Here is a 24,710-nt window from a genome sequence, read left to right on the forward strand (position 1 = left end):
GGATCAGTGAGTTACCAACATTGATGCAGAGCTTTGGGTGATTCAAAAGTATTGTTAAGTTTATTGGTTGAGCTGCAGGGAGCCAATAGGCTGCTTGAAATTAAACAGAACTGTATCTTGCTGGTAACGTGTGTAGGCACCTCTACTTTTTTTAAAGTTTTTAAAAAAATATTTTATTTTATCTTATTTTACTTTATTTTGCCGTGCCGCACGCCATGTGGGATCTTAGCTCCCCGACCAGGTATCAAACCCGCGCCCCCTGCATTGGAAGCATGTAGTCGTAACCACTGTACCGCCAGGGAAACCCCCTAGGCACCTCTTTTTGATGTGCTCTGATACCTCTTGCAACTAATATACTTACTTAAGATACACTAAAAAAAAAAAAAAAAAAGCCAAATGTATTTATGGGAATTATGAGGAAGGGAAAAACTGAAATATTTTAGCATGTTTTATACAGGTACACATGTCACCCTTCTGATTTATGTGATGTCATGAATGTAGGGGCACTAGGAACAGGGGAGTGTGGAATCACTAAGGACTGTGAGGTGAAGCATGGTTGCATTCATGGGCAGAGAGAGGGAAGCCCCTTATCTTGTTTACACTCTAGATAAGTGGTAACTACAAAGTGAGGAAGCTAGCAGAGATCTTAGGGTGAAGAGCCAAAAGGAAATGAGCCAATAGGAAATAACTCCTATTATCTTAAGCAGCCCTTCTTGGTAGGCTTCCATAACTAGCCCTTTGAATTATTTCACATGCTTGTCCAGAGAATGGTACAATATTGCTAGAGCACCTGACACTTTTAAGATGTTAAAATCCTCTTAGGGTGATCACTTAGGGAGAAAAAAAAAACCTCAACTCATAGGGTTTTGAATGTGTTTACATTGTGGAAGGAAGCTTCCCATAACAAGGTGGATACAACCTTTTTGATGAATTCCACGTCGTATGATTTTTTGCTGCTTCAAAATCTATAGCAGGAATCGATGTGTTACATGATGTATTTCCCTATCTTACGAGTTTTAGAGGGCGTATCTACACTGGGGAGAAGTGCAGGTAGAGAAGTGAGAAGTTAAGTGTGAGACCAACATCCCTCTCTCTGCCAGGAGTGGTGCACAAGGATGTAGCCCGAGTGCCTCCATCCTTTAAAGTTCCAGGTTTTCACCATGGTGATCATGTTTTATTTGTTGGCAGTTCAGGGGACTTGATCTCACTATCCCTCTCAAAAGGTTTTATTACATGTCTGGCTCATAATGAGCTACATGGGTAGCTCATAAAACAACAAAGTTGAGAGTTCTGCTTACCAATTTAGGTATATTGGGACTATGTAAGCCAATTTACAATGTTCAAACCTTCCAGCAGTAAAAGAATAATCAGTATTCTCATTGGTCCCTCCAATAGTCTTATGTTGAAACCCAGCTGCAGGGTTGATGGTATTAGGAGGTGGTGAGTTTAAGAGGTAATTAGGTCATGAGGGAAGTGATCTCATAAAGGGGATTAGTGCCCTCATCATAGTACCCCAGAAAAGCTCCTTTGCCGTTACTCTCCTTTGACCACATAGCTAGAGGACCCCCTCTTTGAGCCAGAAGTTGTGTCCTCACTAGACACTGAATTTGCTGGTGCCTTGATCTCGAACTTCCCAGCCCCTACCGCAGTGAGGAAAAAAAAAAAAAAATCAGTTGTTTATAAACTACCCAGTCTCTGGTATTATTTTTAGCAAATTAAACAGGTTAAGGCAGAAATTGGTATGAGAAGTAAGGGTACAACTGAAAAAAATACTTTAAAATGTGTAAGTGTTATTGGAACTGCATAATGGATAGGATATAGAAGAATTTGAAACTGCATGCCAGAAAAAGCCTGTATCACTGTGAAAGAACTATTAAGGGCAATTTCGGTGAAAGGTCAGTGTTCCTTCTGAATAAGGGAGAGCTCTAGAGAGAGCCTCAGTCATCTCAGAGAATACCTAAGGTCCGTAAACAAAATTTTGAGAGAAATATGTACTCTAAAGCTCAATCTGGGGCTTCCCTGGTGGCACAGTGGTTAGGAATCCACCTGCCAAGGCAGGGGACACAGGTTCAAGCCCTGGTCCGGGAAGATCCCACATGCTATGGAGCAACTTGAGTCCGCGAGCCACAACTACTGAAGCCCATGCACCTAGGGCCGGTGCTCTGCAACAAAGAGAAGCTACCTCAGTGAGAAACCCGCACACAGCAACAAAGACCCAATGCAGCCGAAAATAAATAAATAAAATAAATAAATTAAAATAAATAAATAAAGCTCAATCTGATGAGGTCTCAGACAGAAATGAGGAACATTTCTTTGGAAACTGGAGGTGAGGTCATTGTTGTTTTAATGTGGCAAAGAGCTTGCCTGAAATGTGGTCCTCTCCTAGGATTCTCTGCAAGGTAGTTCTTGTAAGTGATAAAATTGGAACTTTGGCTGAGGAAGTTTCTATGCAAAGTGTTGTAGGAGCAGTCTGATTTCTCTTAAATGCTTATAATAAACTGGGGGAAGTGGGAAAAATGTAGATATGGAAGCATTAATCAAACTAGAAGCAGAGCTTAAAATTTGGAAAAATTCTCAGGCAGCAATTGAAAACAACTACAATTAATATATTAAAGGCTATAAGGATAAAATATAAAACATGCACAAACAGCAATGTAAGCAGAGAGATAAGATATCGATAAAAATTTTAAAAAAAGCTCTACATGAAACAAACTAACAACAATAAAGAATGTGTTTGAGGGGCTTATTAGTAGACCTGATAAAACTGAGGAAAATTATACCTGTGCTTGAAGACATTTCAGTAGAAACCTCCAAATGTGAAAGAAAGGAGAAAATGGACTGGAAAAAAAATCAACCAAACAGAACATACAAAAATTGTGTGACAATTAAAACAGTGCATCATATGTGTAATGGGTATACCAGAAAAAAAAAAAAAAAGGAATGAAAATACTTGAAATGATAATGACTCAGAATTTTCCCCAATGAATGACTACATCAAAGCCCCAATATTCAAATCCAGACAAAATACTATTAATATTCACAATGACTGTCCAATATCTCTCAGGAACAAAGATGCAAAAATCCTCAACCAAAAAGTAGCAAACTGAATCCAACAATGTTTTAAAAGAATTGTACACTAGACCAAGAGGGATTTATCCCAGTTAGGCAAGGCTGTTTCAACACTCAAAAATTAATTACTTGTATCCATCTTATCAACACCTTAATGAAAAAAAATGATCCTATCAATATGCAGAGGAAGCTTTTGACAAACTCCAACGCCCATTCTTGGTAAAAGTTCTCCGTAAACTGGGAAGAGAAAGGAGATTCCTCATCTTAATAAAGAAAATCTACAAAAAAAAATTTAGAGCTTTCATCACACTTAATGGTCAGAAACAAAACTTTCTTACTAAGTTCAGGTGAAAAGCAAGGTTTTCCCCTTTCCCCACTTTTCAGTATTGTACTAGATGTCCATGCTAATGCAATTAGACAAGAATAGGAAATATAATGAACACACATTGGATAGGAAGATAAAAAAAATAAGAAAACTAGCAACCTGATTAACAATTGGGCCAAAAAACTTAACAGACAGCTCACCAAAGAAGATAGACGCTTGGCACATAAACATATGGAAAGATGACCCACATCACATGCCACCAATCTGAAAAGATGACATAATGCATGATTTTTAACAATATGGTATTTCCTAAAGGCATACGTGTAAGACAGTAAAAATTTCAGTGTTTACAAAGGGGTGGCAGAGGTGGGGCTATGAATATCCTAAGTTTAGAGGATTTTCAGGACAATGAAAATATTCTGTATAAAACTATAATGATAGAGACATGTCATATATTTGTCCAAAGCCATAGAATGCACATCCCTAGAAGTGAAACATAAGGTAAACTATGGACTTGAAATATTTATGATTCAATGAAGATTTATTAATGGTTAGAAGTGTACCACTCTGCTGGGGATGATGATATTGAGGAAGCCAGTGAATGTGAGGGAGCAAGAGGTAGATGGGAAATTTCTGTGCCTTACTCTCAAGTTTGCTGTGAAACGAAACCTTTTATAAGAAAATCTTAAAATTAAAAAACATATATATTGGTATCGCTGCTTGCACACTTAATATTTTAATAATCAGTGCTTTCAAATAATATTTGAAAAAAGAATGTGCATCTCTAATTTCTACCTCCATCAATGTCCTTTAAAAATGTGATAAAATATAAGTAACTAAGATGGGGGAGAGAACAAACGGTAGCAACACAATTCATAAAACAGAAATAAACACACAACGGGGCAACAACAGCAAAGAATTCTCATTTGTTAATTCACTTATAATGTGCTTTGTTACTTAACATAGATCAAGACTTTGTGCATCATCAAATATGCATTCATGGCATCATTTTCAAAGGCTTTTGTCCCTTTGCAACACACGCGTTTAATCCATCCTCCATTGCTGCCTTTGGTTTATTTTCAGAGACATCTGTGATGTAAACACCTTCGTTCCCCTGGTTTCTGAAGTTGGAGAAATTGGAGGCTCCCTCACCTGCAGAGATGTGGTCATGCTGCAAATCATTTTGTGGCCCCAGGGAGGGGAGGGGGTGAGAGGACCCACGGGCTCAGGGTAACCTTGGGAAGAATTCTTACAGCAAAGCCTCACACAACCCCAGTGCCACCATGTGATTCCCACCAACCACTCACTTCCCACCTCCCTTCCCCAAGTAGAGATGCACTAGGTAATGACAGGGCCACACCCATTCCAGGAAGAGCCCCTCCCCAGGGAATCAGGCTGACAGAGCCTGTGCTTCTAGAAGTTTCCACCCCAAATCCTCACACTACTCCAGGGTCTCAGGTGTGCTGTGTGTGATTTCTCTAGCTGAGTGCAACTGAAAATGGGAGTTGGGGGAGAAATACCTGCACCAAGAAGGAACTTGTTAAAGGTGATATTTATGGGTTCCACCACAAACCTGCAGATTCGTAACTTCTTAGAGTGGGGAACTGAGCACAGAAGGATTTGTATTCACTTTGTGTTTTCAGGAAAAAAAAATTTGTATTCATTTGTATTCAGGGAAAAAAAGAGAAAAGTTTAGCTAAGTGGTTCCCTTCCAGCATCCCACCAGGATCAGATGACCAGTCTTAAGAAATAACATCACCTGTGCCTTCAACACAGAGTCTGTATATTGGTTGTGTGAGAGCATCAGTGTTGTGCTAATTAAGTGCTCCAGGTGATTCTAAGGTGAGACCAGGGTTAAATATGTGGGCTCTTGGAATATTTGTGAGAGTTGAGCCCAAGCTTTAGTCCAAGGAGAGGCAGCAGTGTCTGCTCTACCTGAGTTTGGAAGAGGAAAGTCAGTGCAGCCCACACACTTCATTGTAGCGGAAGTTGTGGACATCTGTGAGGAAGGAACATGCACAGACAGCGAGGAGAACCTCACAGCCTGATCTTCCTGTAGCAGCTGACTGTTCCTAAACCTCTCTTGAGACAAAGGACAGGAGAGTTTGCTCTTTTCAGCAGTTCAAGGTCCTTTTGCCTGTGGGTGTGTTGAGAGCAGGTGAGGAAGCTGTGCTGACATCTTTGAAGGTATATTCCCAAGAGGCTGAGGTGATTCCTCAACATAATACTGGTGAGAAAACGACCTAAAGCAGGAGGAAGGAGAGGCGGAAATGGCAGCTTCTCAGGTAAATGTCCTGTCCTGGGTCAGAGGCTGTGTCTGCTTTTCCTCCTGATGTGTCTTGGATTGAGAACCTACAAAACGTTAATCATGAACTTGTGATGATCCTGCTGTCGACTTAAAAAATATTCACAACCTAAAAGTCGAGAGTTATGTTTTATAAGGTGGGAATTTTTAGGACTTCAAGCCCAGCATGTCAAGTAACTCTAAGAGAACTGCTGTGGGGGTGAGAGGGGAGCTAGGATATATAGGAGTTTTGCAACAAAGGGCAGGTAGTTGGGAACATCAAAAGATTATTGTTAGTTAAAGAAAACCAGCTATCCCAAGTTAAGGAATTTAGTGCTTTTCTATGTATGGGAAGATGTCTGGGCTCACATTTTAATCATTCCTTTGATATGCATCTCACCTATCTGGGCCTTGTATCCTGTGTTTTCACAATCCTGAGTTTCCTCAGGGCTCACCGTAGGGAGTGGATGCAGTCTGATGGCTGCTAGATGGCAGGTATTCTTTCCTTCCTGGGTTTTTTCAGGGCTCAACGGCTCACATTGGAGGGCTGCAATCGCTGATTCTTGTGGCATCCTTTGTTTACTGATACAGCAGGAAATATTCCATTTCTCACTGCCTAGGGAGGTTGTTATTTATTTATTTATTTACTTATTTGTTTGCTCTGGGTCTTAGTTGTGGCTCGCCGGCTCCTTAGTTGTTGCAGGTGGGCTCCTTAGTTGTGGAATGCAAACTCTTAGTTGCGGCATGCAAACTCTTAGTTGCGGCATCCCTGGTCTAGTTCCCTGACCAGGGATCGAACCCCGGGCCCCTTGCATTGGGAGCACGGAGTCTTAATCACTGCACCACCAGGGAAGTCCCCAGGGAGGTTGTTTTCAAATACTTTTATTTTCCTTTATTCTTGTGATAGTCAAGAACAGCATTTTAGAATAATTCTCTCTTATTTCCCAGAACCTTTTTTTGATAGTCAGCCTCCATGTTCTCTATAGAGTCTGAAGAATTCTCACCGTGAATTAATGATGTTCAAGTATTGAAAATACTCCCTTTTTGAGAGATTAACACAGGAAGGCATTCATATCCAAGAGTCCCACAGTGGTGGAGTTGGGTTTCGGGCTCCTAGGGAAGAATGGGAAAATGTAGTGATTCATTTACATTTGGATGCAGGATCAGCTTTTGGATAGGATTAAGAAAATGTATAAATAGACAGGATGACCTTAGTGGTCTTGAATTCCTCAGAGTTCTGGAAAAAAAATAAAGGAGAGTCTGTTCCCTATATTGATAAGAAAGCCTTACTAAATAGTAATATGTAATAAGTAAGCCTTACTAAATGCACTATTTGGAATGTAGAACATAGGAAGTATATAAGGATTAAAATTTGCATAAAACTTACTTTCTTAAAATAAGTTTTAATTGAAATATAGTTGATTTACAATGTTGTATTAATTTCTGCTATACAGCAAAGTGATTCCTTTATACATAAATATTTTTTCATATTTTCCATTTTTATTAGAGGTTATTGAATATATTTCACTGTGGTATACAGTAGGTCCTTGTTGTTTATTTTATGTATAGTAGTTTGTATCTGCTAATCCCAAACTCCTAATTTATCCCTCACAGATGAAAATTATTGTTAATTAGAAAGATTCTTTTTTAAGAGTACATATATGTTGTATTCAGAATTCAGGTCAATAAATTTTCTCTTATTTTTCTTTAGAAAATCCACAACAATATGCTTCCTTTTTTATAGTGTGTTTCCCCCAAATTAGTTAATTTCATTTTGTTTTTAACCTATATTTCATGTCTGTAAATGATAATTTTCAACTCAGTACACTTAAGACAATGTGGTGTTGAATTCAAATTTGAATCTCCCATATGTTGCCAATAATATATGTGATTGTTTGTTTAATTATTACCCCTACTGTGCTTATGACTTATCAACTTTGTCTTCTTGGTTAATGATCACTGTTTGCTTTATTCTATCTTGGTGAGTAGTTATGGAAATAGTCTTAATTTCTCATCTACTTTTTAAATGAAGTTATTTGTGTGAGAGAAAATTTTGAATTAAAAGTAATTTTGGGGGGGACTTCCCTGGTGGTGCAGTGGTTAAGAGTCCACCTGCCAGTGCAGGGGACACAGGTTCGAGCCCTGGTCCAGGAAGATCCCACACGCTGCAGAGCAACTAAGCCCGTGCACCACAACTCCTGAGCCCACGTGCTGCAACTACTGAAGCCCACATGCCTAGAGCCCGTGCTCTGCAACAAGAGAAGACACTGCAATGAGAAGCCTGCACACCACAACAAAGAGTACCCCCCTCTCACCACAACTAGAGAAAGCCCACACGCAGCAACGCACACCCAACACAGCCAAAAATGAAATAAATAAAATAAATTTATAAGAAAAGGATTGAAAATAAAGAGCAAATATTCTCTGACTACAATGGAATTTAATTAGAAATCAGTAATAAAAAGATATTTGGAAAATCCCCAAACGTATGGAAATTACACAGAATGATTTTAAGTAACCATAGGTCAAGGGAAATATCAAAAAAAGAAGTAATTTTTGATAAGTTTTACACTTCTGTTTTGGGTATTTAATTTTTAATTGTGGGAAAAACATAATATTTATCATCTTAACCATTTTTAACTGTACAGTTCAGTGTGTTAATTATATTCACGTATATAATGAATATAATTATGATTATGGCATCGATCTCTGGATACTTTCATCATGAAAAACTGACTGAATACTTGTTAAACAAACGCTTCCTCATTTCCCTGTACTCCAAGCCTCTGTCAACTAACATTCCACTTTTTCATTATCAGAGTGCTCACATAAAGGAAGTCATATACTGTCTGTTACTTTGTGACTATTGCGTATCACAACATAAAATCTTCTAGATTTATTCACGTTGTATCATGTGACAAGATCATCACTTTTTCAAAGCTGAATAGTGATCCATTGTATGTATATGCTACATTTCTTAACCGTTCATGTATTCATGAATATTGGACTGGTTCCATCTATTACTTATTTTGTGAGTAATGCTACAAAGTAACTGAGTGTGAAAATATCTCTAACAGATGCTCCTTTGAAGTCCTTTATATACATACCCAGATGTGGGAGGGCTGGATCATATAATTCTATCTGTAATTTTTTGAGAAAACTTCATATTATTATTTTTGATATTATTTTTTATGCTGGCTATACACTTTTATATTGCCTTGAACAATGCATAAGGATTCGAATTTCTCCATATCCTTGTCAACATTTGCTATATACTATATGAATGTATATATATATGTAGTGGTCATCCTAATCAGTATGAGGTGATACCTCATTGTGGTCGTGTTGTTTATTTCCATAATAATTACTTATTTTGAGCATCTTTCACATTTCTGTTGTTTATTTGTATATCTTATTTGAATTAATGTCTATTAAATCTTCAGCCCATACATTGTATTACTTGTTTTTTGATATTATTGTGTTTTAGGTGTTATTTATATATTTTATACCTTACCTCCTTAGCGGATACATGCTTTGCAAAAATTTTCTCTCCTTCTGCAGGTTGCCTTTCCACCCCCATTGACTGTTTCCTCTAATGTGGGCAAGTTTTTACATATGTTGTCATCCCATTCAACTGTATTGCTTTTCTTGCCTGAGTTTTTAGTTTCATATCCAAAAAATCATTGCCAAATCGAATGTCATAAAAAATGTCTCCTGTGTTTTCTTCTAGGGGGTTTATAAGTTATAGGTTTGTATTTAAATCTTCAATCATTTTGTTATTTATTTATTTAGGCTGTGTTGGGTCTTCGTTGCTGTGCATGGGCTTTCTCTAGTTGCAGAGATCGGGGGCTACTATTCATCATGGTGCGGGGGCTTTTTGTTGCCATGGCTTCTCTTATTGCAGAGCATGGGCTTTAGGCGTGTGGGCTTCAGTAGTTTTGTGCAGGCTCAGTAGTTGTGGCTTGCAGGCTCTAGAGAGCAGGCTCAGCAGTTGTGGTGTGCGGGCTTAGTTGCTCTGCAGCATGTGGCATCTTCCTGGACCAGGGCTCGAACGCGTGTCTCTTGCATTGGCAGGAAGATTCTTAACCACTGCACCACCAGGGAAGTCCCTTCAATCCTTTTAGAGTTAACATTTGTATGTGGCATTAGGTAAGAGTCCAACATCGTTCTTTCCACATGTAAACATCCAATTTTTCCAGTGCCATTTGTTTAAGAGACAATCCATTTCCAGTTGTGTGCTATAGGCTGGTTCAAGATTCTTTGACATAAATATGAGACCTTCTATCTGTGCTCTCTATGCTCATCAATTATTCTTTTTCTGTCTGCATATTTGCATTACCCTTTTTTGATAACTATAGCTTTGGAGTATATTTAAAATCAGGAAGTGTCATGCTTCCAACTTTCCACTTTCTTTATCAGGTTAGATTTGATAGTCAATGTTTTGTGATATTCCACATACATTTTAGAAGGAACTTTTCTATTTTTGTCAGAGGTGTCTTTGGGATTTTGAAAGAGACTGTTCTGAATCTATAGATCACCTTGGGTAATACTGACAATTAATAATATAAGTATTCCCATCCGGGAACATGGAATGTGTGTTTGTTTATTTATATCTTCTCGAGTTACTTCCAGCAGTTTTAACAAATTTTATCATACAAGTTTTTCACTTCCTTCATTAATGCCTAATATATTATTCTGTTTGAAGCTAGTGTAAATGAAAATATACTCCTAATATCTTTCTTGGATTATTTTTTGTTAGTGTATAGAAACTCAACTAGTTTTTATTTCATTTTGTATTTTGAAATTTGCTAAATTTGTTTATGATTTCTGTGCTTATTTTCTTTTTAATGTGGATGCTTTAGGTTTTTCTACATAAGATTTTGTCATCTGTAATCAGAGATATTTTCCTCCTTCCCTTCCAGTTTAGATGCCTTTTTTCCCTTTTATGATCATTTTGACTAGGAAATCCAGTACTGTGTTGAATCCAGGTGGTGAGAATGTGCACTCTTACATTTTTCTGGAATATAAAGGAAAAGCTTTCAGTCTTCCACTATTGAATACACTGATAATTGTGGTCTTTTCATGTATAATCTTCATTATATTCTGGTAGTTTGCTTTAATTTATATTGGGTAATGCTGGCTTAATAGAAAGTGTCCTGATAACTTCTCTCCTCTTCAAACTTCAGAAATATGTGTTGAGAATTTGTATTAATTTTTCCTGAAATGTTGTTGGAATTATCTAGTTAATTCATCTGGTTCATAGATTTTTTGTTGTTGTTGGGAATTCTTTAAAATTAGTATTTTTGTCTACCTAATAATCGCAAGCTTAATGTGATTTTTAAAATTTCTTCATGCTAAAGTCTAAGTAGGCTGTATCTTTCTAGATATTCATGTATTTTTCAAGTGTCAAATTTGTTGTATAATTGTTCATAGTAGCCTCCTATAATTACTTTTATTTCTATAGCATTATTTATTATATCTCTGCTTTCACTTACGATTTTACTTGGGTCATTTCTGTTTTATTCTTCATTTAGGTAACCATTTGTCAATTATACCTAATATTGCAGAGTATCTTCACTGAGATTATTAGGTGGGATAATTTATTTGGTATCTTTCATCTGTATCTTTTCATGACATCCCAGGTTTGATGTCAAAAAAGCCAGGCATAGAAGATTTATTCTTAAAAGTGCTGTTCAGAAAATTTGAAAGCTGTCACCTTGGAAATTTACACTTAATGAAAGACTGGGAACGTAAGCAGGCATGTGAGGGACTAAAGGATGTTATTATGGATATAAATCATATTAGGAAAATTTCCCATAGGAAAAACATTACTGCCAAAATAAACCAAGGATATAAATCAAATTGGGAAAAACTCCACTTTAAGTGAGTAACTTTGGCAGAAGAATATGTTTTTGTATGTAAAAATGCACATCATTTTAAAATTATATACATTCTCTGAATGGAAATTTGGAAAACCTGGAAAGTCATCTAGTGTATACTGCAAACACTCACATATGAAAACAAGAGTTTTAAAAGTGAAGAAAAAAATCCCAATATCATTTTGGGAGATCCACTAGCAAGTGTTCTTTATTCCTTAACCAACAAAAAAATTTTCCCTATTCTAAAACCTGTAATGTTGATAATAATGGGAGAGTCTTTATCCAGCCAGCATTGTCCTATAGGTATCATAGTACAGGTAATACGAAACAACTTTTCATGTGCAATAAAATGAGTAAGGCCTTAAACGAGAGCTCTATCTTCAACAATCACAGGAATATTTATAACAGAGCAAGAAGTTATCCATGCCTTGAAACAGGGAATAACTTTGACCCAGGCTCAAATCTTATGAAACATCAGGGAATTCAATTTTCAGAGAACCATTATAAAAGTAATAAATGTAGAAATGTCTTTCATCAAAGTTCTAATCTTACTGTATGTTAAGCATGTTCGTTTTGGAGAGAAGACTTCCAAATGCAGTGAGTGCGGTAATGTTCTTGAGGAGTCTTCAAGTCTTACTCAGCATCAGAGAATTCATACTAGGGAGGAATGTTACAAGTGTAATAAACGTGGGAAGGGCGTTCATCAGTCATTAAATCTAAGAAGACATAGGGAAGTCCATACTGAAGGGACACCTTACAAATGTAAAGAATGGGGCAAAGCCTTTAATCAGTGTTCATATCTTACTCAGCGTTAAAGAGCTCGTGCTGGAGAGAGAACTCACAAGTGTAGGGAATCTGCCAAAGCCTTTAACTGGCTCTCAAAACTTTCTAGACATTTTCCTACTAGGGAAAACTCTGCAAATATAGAGAATATGACAAAGCTTTTAACCAGGATTGTCACCCTGCTCGACATCGGAGAGTCCACAGTGGAGGGAAACCCTACAAATGTAGTAAGTGATTAAAGATGTTAGTCCTAAATATATACTTTAGAAGACACCTGAGAGTTCATAATGGAAAGAAACTTGAATGATGAAAAAATGTAAGTAGTTAATCAAAAATAAAATCTAATTAAATACCAGAATACGTAGTAGAAAGCATTCAGTCAATAACTCTTTTTCGGCATTACTTTAAATCAGAATATTGTAGAAAATAATCTAAAGACAAACACTTATAAAATTTATTTGTTGGTATTGATCACAGGATCAAGGGATGAATGTTTGGACAGGTATAATTGTTATCAGTATATGTTGGCTTTATTTGAGATTATTTGAAAACAATAATTAATAGCATTCAACTCTCAAATTACTTTATTGATATCCAAGAAAAGTATAGGTAACCCTTCCATAAGTGGTTATAAAAGTAATGTACAGGGGCTTCCCTGGTGGCGCAGTGGTTGAGAATCTGCCTGCCAATGCAGGGGACATGGGGTCGAGCCCTGGTCCGGGAGGATCCCACATGCCGCGGAGCGACTGGGCCCGTGAGCCACAATTGCTGAGCCTGCGCGTCTGGAGCCTGTGCTCCGCAACAAGAGAGGCCACGATAGTGAGAGGCCCGCGCACCGCAATGAAGAGTGGCCCCCACTTGCCGCAACTAGAGAAAGCCCTCGCACAGAGACGAAGACCCAACACAGCCATAAATAAACAAACAAATAAATAAATAAACAAACAAACAAATAAATAAAGTAATGTACACGCATGTTTACTAAATAATTAGCCTCTTTTTTGTAAATGATATAAATCACAGTCTCAGATCATTCTATCAGAAGAACAATGACTCTGAATTTCTGTAATCTGTATTTTGATAGAGAATCATAAGTGGATTGTTAAAGATTTATTTAGGCTGTATGTGAACTTAATGTGTGTTAATTAATAAAACTCGTTTTTAAATAATATGATGAACTTGTATAATAAATGAAAGTTAACTTCTTCCATATTATTTAAGCATTATTTTAGGTAACAGATGATCACAAAAAAACTATTTAAGGACAGAGTGGGATGACATCTATAGTAATCCCTTTTCTACTGGTCTTAGCACTCAAGTCGTTTGAGATTATATTTTTCATAATTTGTATATTGTATCTTTTCCTCCTGTTTGTAACTGCTGGCACATTATGGTAGTTGTAGTAAGGTTTATACAGGAGGATTGTTGAGAGCTTACCAAAACCACTGCCTGATACTGCTTCCTCAGCAATCATTTTGTGTAGCCAGGCAACCTGCAGGTGCCTTGAACTGACACCAGCCATTCCTGTGAGCACATGCACTAGAAAACTGGCTGCAAACTCACAGGCAAATGTAAGTTCCTGCTGTGTCTTCCCCAGCAGCCCTTGTGATCCGCTGTCTTCCAGAAACCCTGGTCCCTCTTCTCATGGAACGCTTCAGTAAGACCCTCAGAGCTTATGAAAATCCTGCTCATTTTGGTTTTAATTCAACAATACACACTTAAGCCTGGAAACCCAAAGAATTTCACCCATTGTCACTGATGAAGGCATGAGCCCAAGTACTGCCACGCTCTCTGCCTGCATCTTGCCTTGGCTTTCATGAACGGGCCCTCAAGGTTTGCTATTAATTATTTCAGGACCTGTGAGTAATAAAGTCATCTACTTCAGTTTCCCTTCTGGTCTTTTACTGAACCGGGGCTCACCATGCTTTGGCGAGGGCTCTATTTTTAAAATGTTAATTTGGCAAATTCACAACAAGTGTAATGAAAATCCATACTTCTGAACTTCTGAGCAGATATTTGTAACATTTGACACTATATTTTCCTTTGCACATGTTTCTTTACTCAGCAGAGGGAACACAAACTGTTTTTCATGGTTTTGATCTACAGGGGATGAAATATGTAAATATATGAAGATATATTTACGAGTGCTAAAACTAAGAAGGAAGAGTGCTTGTGTATATGCATAGCTTCAGAAATAATTTAGAAATATTGTATCACAACTGGTAATTTCAAAATGGTGGATGAATTGCTAACAAACTCAAGACACCGGTAGATTTGTAGTATAAATCTGTTTTGTGTACTTTACATTGAATTCATTTTCTCCATATGTCACGAATTATGGTTGAGATGCTCTCAAACCATCTTTTTACTTGCCCATTAATCATGAAAAATCTAGTTTATGATTTCATTTGTCCAAAACTCATGAACTATTGCTTTTATTATATGCTGAGGTATTTTTAGGATGGTTTTCATTAATTTTTTGGTGTTCAGAAATTAAAGATGAGCATAATTCCCCAGTGAGCATATTAAGTTGATTTTTTAAATTAATAGTTTATTACTTCTTAATTGGAAAGGGACACTAAGATGGCTTTTCTTCACTTACTGTTTCTTCCACTTCTTATATGTAACATTATCAAAGTTATTCAATTTACTGTAAAAATTAGATCAGGTGAAAACCTGGAGAATTCATAAGTAAGTCATGGGGTTGTTTAGGCATATATATGAGGTGAACAAACACACGTGATGGTGATGGGTGTTTAATACATTTTGTAAAATTAGGAGAAAAATATTCCAATTTGAGTGATGCTGAAACATGATGTAAAAGACAAGAAAATGTACAGGATGAAGAACTGCATGATTTCTGCATGTGGAGAGAGGATACCTGTTCTTGGACTGCACAACTGACACACACTGAATTTAGGAGAAAAATCTACTTGTTTCATCTCCTGATTATTTCCAGTTTTTTAAAAATTAATTAATTAATTAATTAATTTTTGGCTGTGTTGGGTCTCCGTTTCTGTGCGAGGTCTTTCTCTAGTTGCGGCGAGCGGGGGCCACTCTTCATCGCGGTGCGCGGGCCTCTCACTGTCGCGGCCTCTCTTGTTGCGGAGCACAGGCTCCAGACGCGCAGGCTCAGTAGTTGTGGCCCACGGGCCCAGTTGCTCCGCGGCGTGTGGGATCTTCCCAGACCAGGGCTCGAACCCGTGTCCCCTGCATTGGCAGGCGGATTCTCAACCACTGCGCCACCGGGGAAGCCCTCCAGTTTCTTTTAAAATTTATCCTCATCGCCATCCTTGCTACATATGAATCACAGTCATTCTCCTTCTTTGCCTTCGTTATGGGCACAGGGTTCTCACTGCTCTCCTCACCCGCAGTCATCCATGCAGGTTTCTCATGTGTACTTTCAATTTTTTCTAAAGCGATGAGAAATTTAAGTGAGGAATTTGAGATCAGTTATATGATTCAAATACAACATTGTGATTACTTAATTGTGATAAGAGTAGAGCAGATTCAGTGGACCAGAATTTTAACTCAGGCAGCACTAGGCGATGTGTGAAGACTGATAAAATCAGACAATGGTGTTTTTTGTTGTTGTTGTTGTTTTAGAGAGATTTACTTTTTTATTGAAAGTAAATATGGAGAGTACTTTGGAAATGTAGGTAAGAAAGTGCAAGGAAGCTCCCCATATTCACGCCAGGTCTTAGGCAGCTGGTGGTGGTGTCTTCTGATGTACAGACGACAGAGATGGAGACTTGCCAGATGTGCTGTGTTCCTGAGAATCGAGGAAATCAGATACTGTACTCATGATTTAAAATATTTCCTGGGCAGTACTGAGGACAGGATGCTGTTCATATACAGAGATTATTACATTTTCCCAGGCTCAGATCAGTGGCAGTTTGATGGAGAAGGGGTGTGGAATGAAACAAATTTTGTGAACATAGCTTTCAAATGTGCCATGGCAGACTAGATGTGGAGACGAGGAAGCCTTCTGGACACTGTGATAGGCAGGTCAGCACGGCATATGCTGTGGTTTAACAGAAAACTAGTGCCAGGTACATACCCACATCATAAAATATAACTACTGTAAACGAGTGACCTTCCAGGGAAGCTGACCCACAGGTGGCAGGAAGCATCCTCACTTCCTCTCAACAGAGTGATGGCCTTGTCATGTGCTCTGGGTTCTATACCAGGCGTCAAATAGTTGGGGGAAGAGTTCATTGGTCAGAGGCAGGGAGCATTTCTTTTTCAAACAGTTTATTTCATTTTTATGCTAGAAGTTCCCGAGTTTCTTCATGGCCCGTGCTGTCTTTTTATCAGCCTTGCCTGGAATGGAAAGAGGATTGTTTTTCAGTTGTGCTAATTGATATAATGGATTTGGGTAGCAGTTTATGCTCACTTTTAACATTGGTATAAGTGAAATATAATCATGTGTCTTTTTCTGCAGCTAGTGGTTTGTTTTCAGTTATACCAAGAACGGACTAATGCATATGCATAGAAAAGATTTATATTTGGTATTATGTACAAAGTGCATAGGTAGATGCTCATAGCTGAAAAAAGTGGCTGAGAAAACTTATAAGGTAAGTTTTCTTTTTTTTACTTCTTCTCTCTGGTGTTGTCTACATGCAGGCATTTTGCACATTTTGGTTCTCTCATAACCCAGTATGGTTGCCCCACAGTCAAGCATCTAACCATGTTCCATGCAACAGGAAGGAAGCTGTGTGAATCTGATAGCACAAAGGGATTTTGATGTGAAGCCACTTTTTTTTGATTTGGGGAATATCAACCTCCCCTGAACAGCTCTCTTATATCATTGGTTAGAATTCTATCACGTGGCCGCTCTGAGGAAATACATGTTCTGTAGCACAGGGAACATGTGAAAATATATCTGTGAATGGCTGATGTGACCTGAACTCTTTCACAGAGCCTGACACAAAGGCTGTTGCAAATGGTTCATTGTTTGAATTCAGGATTGTGTGGATGGTTCAAAAAAAAGGAGTGATGTGTAGCGGACTTTGGCTTCATTTGGGCCAATTCCCTTTCGCTGTTGTGTGTACGTCCTGATATCACCCCTTGAGGGGCCATCAACTGTCAGAAGATGTTATGATGATGGTGATGATGATGACAATGATTTGTTTTTCTTTGAACTTGTTAAGAAAAGAGTTTCTAGTATAATTGTCCCAGAAAATGTTGTTTATATTAAACTGTTTATTTTATTTTATTTTATAAAATAGGTGGGGAAGTGACTAAATGTGTTAAAATAATATGAACTTTGGAAATTAAGTTTCTGTTGGGCAGGCTTAGGAAAGACAGTGAGGGAAATGTCCCAGAGACAGGGAGGGCAGTGCAGGGAGCCAGCTCCTTCCCCAGCCCTGCCCAGATCTACACCCTCAAGAGGCTGTGTCCAGGTCTGTCCCCACCCTGGGTCCTCCCCTCACTGCACAGCTCACAGGAGATCAGTGTTTGGTTGGCTGCTTCTCCCACGCCTCAGTGGAAGGTGCTCACATTTTGCTGAAACCCACAAGCAGATATCTGAAGAGCAAATACTGAATGTTTCGGAGTCTTAATTTCTCATTAAATTCTGCATTTCATGACGCCTCCCATCCAGCACCCTGCTTTCCATTCCTGCAGATCCAGTAGTTGTTCAAGTTCAAAAATGTACATGTATGTTGTGAGATGATTTCCACATTCAAGGTAATTAACATGTGTGTCATCTCACTTATTTGCATTTTTTTCTGAGGAGAACACTTCAGATACACTCTCTTAGCAAATCTCAAGTATACTGTACCCTATAATGAACTGTTTCACCAGGCTGTACTTGGATCTCTACAGTTTATTCGTCCTGCAGAACCACATTTTTGTACCATTTGAACAACATCTCCCATCTCCTCCGCAGCAGGTTCCTGACAATCAAGATTCTGCTGTTTTATGAGTTGGACTTTAGTAGATTGCACATATAATTGAGATAATACAGTATTTTCCTTTCTGTGTTGGCCTGTTCCACTTAGCATAATGTACTTCAGCTTCATTCATGTTGTCCCAAAAAGAAGGGTGTTCTTTCTTTAAGGCTGAGTAACTTTCATTCATATATATCACATTTTTAAATTTATGCTAGACACCAGGGAAACAACAGTCAGATGGCACCTCAAATTTCCAGATGCCTAAATTAAATAAATAAATAAAACACAGACTGGGAACATCAAGTTTTAGTGAGAATGAAGAACAGTTAATCTCTCGTGTCGCTGATGGGAGAATAAAAAATACATCCAGTTAGAAAAACTGATAGACTTTTACTCATAAATGTAAAACTTTATCTACCCTATTAGGAAAAAGAAGTGAAAGTAAACAGAAAACAATGAAAAATCTCTGAACTTCTAAGATACCCTTCTTTTCTGTATTCCTCCACCATCAATAGTTAGCTAATATTGCATGCAAACTTTTTTTTTTTTTAATCAATCATAGGGAAACAGAAGAAGAGACAGAAAGGTGAGTCCCGGTATTTACATCCTCGTGGTAATTGTATAGTGTAAGTGCAGTGCTACTAAAAACGGGTCTGAGGAGGCAGGATCGGCACAAATAAGAAACTTGATAAAGATGCCAATTCATAGGCCCCGCTCCAAACCTGCAGAATCGCAGTTTCTTCCATGGGTCCTGGAATGCTTTGTATGCATATTTAAATTTGAGGGGCACAATTTACATAAATGCTTATCACTCTAGGCTTACAGTAAAGATGACATGGTGAGTTTTAATAACCAGTATCACCTGTGACCTCCTTCACAGATCCTGCCTGAGAGCACATTAAAAAAAAAAGTTTAATTGACCTACAGTGTTACATTTGATTCAACATAGTACAACATAGTTTCAGGTGAACAACATAACTTATATAGATTACAAATAAGTTTTTTTTAAACTACATGCTCCAGGCAATTCCAGGGTGAAACCAGAGTTAAGCAAGAGGGGTCTTAGGTATATTTGTGATGTGAGAGCTGAGTCCAGCCTTTGGTTCAAGAAAAGACATGTGGTCCTTGCAACCCACATTGCCCGTTGCTGTAGCGGAATTAGTGACTGACTGTGAGGCGGAAGGGCATATGAAAACAGGGAAGGAGAATATATCACATTTTGGTCTCCATGTAGGAGCTCATTTTTTTCTGAATCTGTCACATGACAAATGATAGGGGACCTTGGCCTTTCTGCATTTCAAGGTCCTTCTGCCTCTGAGTGTGGGGTAGCATGTAAAGGCGCTGTGCTGATGCCTTCAGAGATGCACCCGTGTGGTTTGTCTGTATCATATGGCCTGAGAAAGACACCTAGAAATAACTGACATGACTGTGGAATAAGATGAAGATTTACAAAACAGTACTAACTGTTACTAACTGGAGATACTGGCTTTTGTTAGTAACTGTTTCGTAAATTTTCATTTTATTCCACAGTCATGTCGCAGTTATTCTGTTCTTTATAACTTTTTGTATCTTCAGGAAAATAAAACAACAGTTGTATAGTATTGGTTCAAGTATCTTAAAATGCTATAATCAGCACAAATGAGAAATGCAATCATTTCAAGGAAATAAGGGTTTGTTGATGCAAAGAAAATCTTCAAGATGTTTCATCTTGTCCTCATTTCTTGAGTTGATCTGCATCTTTCACTCTAAATCAGTGATAATTCTAGATATTCATAAAATGAAGTAAAATACTGTTTTTGCCACATCTTAAAGTCGAGTATCCATTCCTTATTTTTGATAGAGTTCCTTATTTTTGGAAGTAGAGTTAAGGATCTGCAAATGAGAATTGCTTCCTATGTATTTTATTTTTTATTTTTATAAATTTATTTATTTATTCTTGGCTGCGTTGGGTCTTCGCTACTACGTGCAGGCTTTCTCTAGTTGCAGTGAGCGGGGGCTACTCTTTGTTGCAGTGCGCGGGCTTCTCATTGTGGTGGCTTATCTTGTTGTGGAGCACGGGCTCTAGGCGCGCGGGCTTCAGTAGTTGTGGCACATGGGCTTAGTAGTTGTAGCTCGCGGGCTCTAGAGCACAGGCTCAGTAGTTGTGGCGCACAGGCTCATTTGCTCTGCGGCATGTGGGATCTTCCTGGGCCAGGGATTGAACCCGTGTCCCCTGCATTGGCAGGCGGATTCTTAACCACTGCACCACCAGGGAAGTCCCCCTATGTACTTTAAAGTGGCTGTCAGGAAATACTATTTGGTGAAATAATTTTCTATAACATGTAGTGTCCTCTCTTCTCTGCTGAACACAGTACTGGATTGGAAATTGTAGAATCCCCAGGATGAGTCATGTTCCTTTTTTGAATAAACAGGTCTTGCTGTCTCTAATCTGAACCTGGTCACCTTTTTTGAGCAAAAGGAAGAGCTGGGATGTGAAGAAAAGGAGACAACAGTCATACAGGTAGGTGAGAATGAATAAAGCAGATAGCACAGGTGTGAATGTCCAAAGGTGAAGGAGGAATCTAGGCTTTAAAATGTGGTCTGGGAAGTTCTGCTTCAATGGAAATTATTTTGAGAAACCTAGGTTTATGTCTCTTGCTGTCATGAATGGTGGACCTTTGAAATATCATGCTTATTGACATAGATTAACTTACTGAAAAATTTCCAGTAAACACTGGAATAATGAGCTGTGGGGTCACTACAAAGAACAGAGGAAGATGTTTCAGCTGAATTTTAGGGAAACAGCATGTAAGAGAAAATGATTGATTAGAGATTTGGTGTACATGAAAAATGGATTCTTATGCTCTGCAGAAGGAAGATTTTCCTGTGTTACCCCCTTTATTGACAGAGAAAGAGGTTGCAAGATGGACTCCTGTATTTCTGACCTCTATAAAACACATTTATAGAGGATCTTTTCATTAAATTTGGAACAACAAAGAAGGCAAAATATATGAATCTATTTTGTTTAATAGTTTGATTATTTTTGAAATCAAGAAAAGAGTTAAAATGCCTTCCATAGAAAATAAAAAAGGGTATAAACTCAAAGAGGTAATCAGTTAATATAAACTTTTATATAATTTTAAGTAAATATTTTAAAAATAATTTTAGAATTGTAGAAAAGCTGCAGGGTCATACAGAGAGGTCTCAAATATCTTTTCATCCAGTTTTCTCTGTAGTTACCATTGTATATTACCATGCTGCATTTGTGGAAACTAGGAAATCTACATTGCTACAATACTGTTAGCTGAATTCCAGACTTCATTTGCATCTCACCAGTTTTGACCCTGTGTCATTCTTCTCTTCCAGGACCCAGTCCAGAACATTAGGTACATATAGTCATCATATGTTCCCTGTCTCTTGTGCTCCATGACCCTCTCTCAATCTTCCCTTATTTTTCATGACCTTGACAAGTTTGAGGAATACTGATGAGACACTGCTTAGAATACCTCTAAAGTTGAGTTTGTGTTATGTGTTCCTCATGATTAGAAAAAAATGAATTATTTTGGAGAAAGCTTCCACCTCTCATCATGTCATGTCATTTGGTAACTGACATGATTTATCATTGAGGTGGTTAATCACTTGTTTAACGTATTTGCCAGGTTTCTCCGCTGTGAAGTTACTGTGTTTTTCTTTTCCATACTCTATTCTTTGTAGGGAAATCACTAAGTGCATCTCATATGCAAGGAGGGGCTAAGGGGATAAAGTAAGCTTCCCCACTTTAAAAGAGGAATAATTCCCTATATTATTCATCATCCTTATGTAAGAAATATATTCCTTGTCTCCATTTATTTCTACAATTATATTTTAATATTGATATGGAATCCTATGGATTTATTGAATATTTTGTAATATTGTTCAGTTCCATGCTCTTTATTTTGTTGTTCAAGTTTATGTACACTTGGCCATTGGGAGCTTCTTCAGGTTGGTTCTATTTCCCCATGATGTGCCACCAACCTTTTTCTTTTTAAATATTGTTTTGTTTAATTCAATGAACCAATTCCTTCCTTCCTTCCTTCCTTCCCTTCTTTCCTTCTTTCCTTTTTTCCTCCTCTCTTTCTCTCTCCCTCTCCCTCTCTCTCTGTCTCTCTCTGTCTCTGTCGCTCTCTCTCTTGTCTTAGTTGTGGCACGTGGGCTCCTTAGTTGCGGCATGCGTGTGGGACCTAGTTCCCCGACCAGGGATCGATCTCGGCCCCCTGCATTGGGAGTGCAGAGTCTTACCCACTGGACTGCCAGGGAAGTCCCACCGCCAAACTTTTGATTCAAGCATTATTTATAGCCTCCATAAGATCTTCCAGTCTCCGGTGTATTTCCAGTTTCCACAGCCAACTCAGTATTTCCTGCTTCCTTCACATGAGACTCTGACTTTTACTTTTGGGATAAAGTAAAACAAAACAAAAAGGAGTCTCTCAAAACTCTTCAATGATCTCCTTGGAAATAACTAGTAGATTGAAGCTGTTTTTGGTAATTAACACCTGGGATAAAGTTTTTCACAAATATCCTCCATTCCCCCAAACTGTTCTCTTATTGTACCTACAGGTGAAAAGATATGTGCAGTTTTGAGGGGAGGTGAGGTCAGAGAATCACCAACCTACACCTGGTTTATGCCTGTCTCCCTCCAGCGTAGGTACTGGCTGTCTTGACCATCACACTGAGCCCACCATCCTGGCAGCAGAAAGGAGTCAGGTGACAATGTTTTCTTTATATCTGAAGGGATGACTCTCTGTGGAAGGGAGGGTATCAGGAATCTAGGTAAATGTTCATTTCAGAAAAAGTGATTCTTCAGGGTTTGATTCTGGTCCAGTGCCAAAGCCACACAGGAAGATGAAATAATTCTGAACCTTGAGCTGAACTAGTAAAGAGAGTTTGGGATTATAGTTCCTGCATCAGCCCATTGTGGCTTCTAATGTAGTTTAGTGTAATTCACAATGACCTTGTTCTTGATGCTGAATCCAAGTAATGCTGCAACCTGACTTTTAATATACTCTTAAGTGCGGAAACCAATCTGTTGTTCATATTAATGACAGAATCAGAGACTAAATGTTCAGGATTACTGCAGGTTTGAGCCTGTAACACCACATGCTTATGGTAAAGGCTAAGAGAAACGTATATAAGTCATTTAGTCCTGCACAGAACGTTGTACCCTAATGGCAGTTGCTGGAGAGAAGTGTGTCCTCTAGCTTAGGGTGTATGGAGGGATCAGTGGAGACCGAAGCTGTCTTGTGCCACCATCGTCAGTGGTTGGTTCATTTTGATGAGGTGCTCTTCCCTCTTGAAGAAAAGGAATCAGTCCTTAAGGAATGTGAATGTACAATCATGAGTTTCAGAGAGCAGAAGTCAGGCTCAAATGTACCTTGTGATAGTTGCTCTGTTTTGAAAGTATTCTATCAGTGAAAATGTATGATTTCAATTTAACAAAATGCACAAGATTTTACACATGAGAGATTCCATTTTTGCATAACTGTCTTGTATGTTAAAATAACATAAAAGACACATCTATCTTCATTGCTAATAGTTTTACTTCACTCAGATGTTAAGAAATTGATGAGACTAGGATGTAAAATTGTGATTTTTTTACCCTGCACATTTTTATTAATATTAGTGATTCATAACAACTACTTTAAGGCACACAACGATACTATTCAACAATTCCTGTGGTAGGTGGTTTTCCATTTTGTTCAGGCACAGAAACAAATGACTCTCTTTGTTGCTGTCCTAATATTGAGCCTGTCTTGCATGTATTAAATCCAACTTGGTCATGTAGCAGGTTTCTGTAGTATTTCAATGAGAGCATCTATATTAAGTTAAGATCACTAAGTCTTCTGAATAATTGGTATTGGCCTATTAAATAAATCTTTATACCTAAATAGAAACTTGTCACTACTAAAATAAAAAAATAAATTACCACCAACTTAAACTATAATGACAAATAATTAGGAAGACAGATAAATATATATCTAAACTGTTGGAAGAACAAGATTTGTAAGTATATCATAGTAATGAAGTATGCTATGTTTGATAACAGGAAAAGGATTGGGGATTCGGTTATGCTTTATTTCATAACAGAATCACCATCTTACTGATTGTAGGACTGTTATTATTCTCTGATAAGTTTCATGTTAGGTGCTCATGATCTGATCCATGTCTCTATGGTTTCATCTTGAGTAGGCACAGACAGCAGATTCAACACATCCATAGAACTAACGTCTCCCCTAGATCCTCCCCTGAATCTAGAGCCACCCAAAGCATCCTTGTCTTGGTGGGCACTTTTGTGTCTTTGTAACCCTCTCCTCCATATTTCACATTTGTTTCGTGCCTTTTAGTAATCCCAGCTGGTGGACGGTGCACTCTGCTGCATTGATTACTGTCTGTTTCTTAACTCTAGTCCCCTGCATTCCCTTGATTCATGACTGCAGAGCGTCCAGGCTTTATTTTTCTTT

This window comes from Eschrichtius robustus, chromosome 6 (genome assembly GCF_028021215.1).
Source record: "Eschrichtius robustus isolate mEscRob2 chromosome 6, mEscRob2.pri, whole genome shotgun sequence".
NCBI classification, from domain to species: Eukaryota; Metazoa; Chordata; class Mammalia; order Artiodactyla; family Eschrichtiidae; genus Eschrichtius; species Eschrichtius robustus.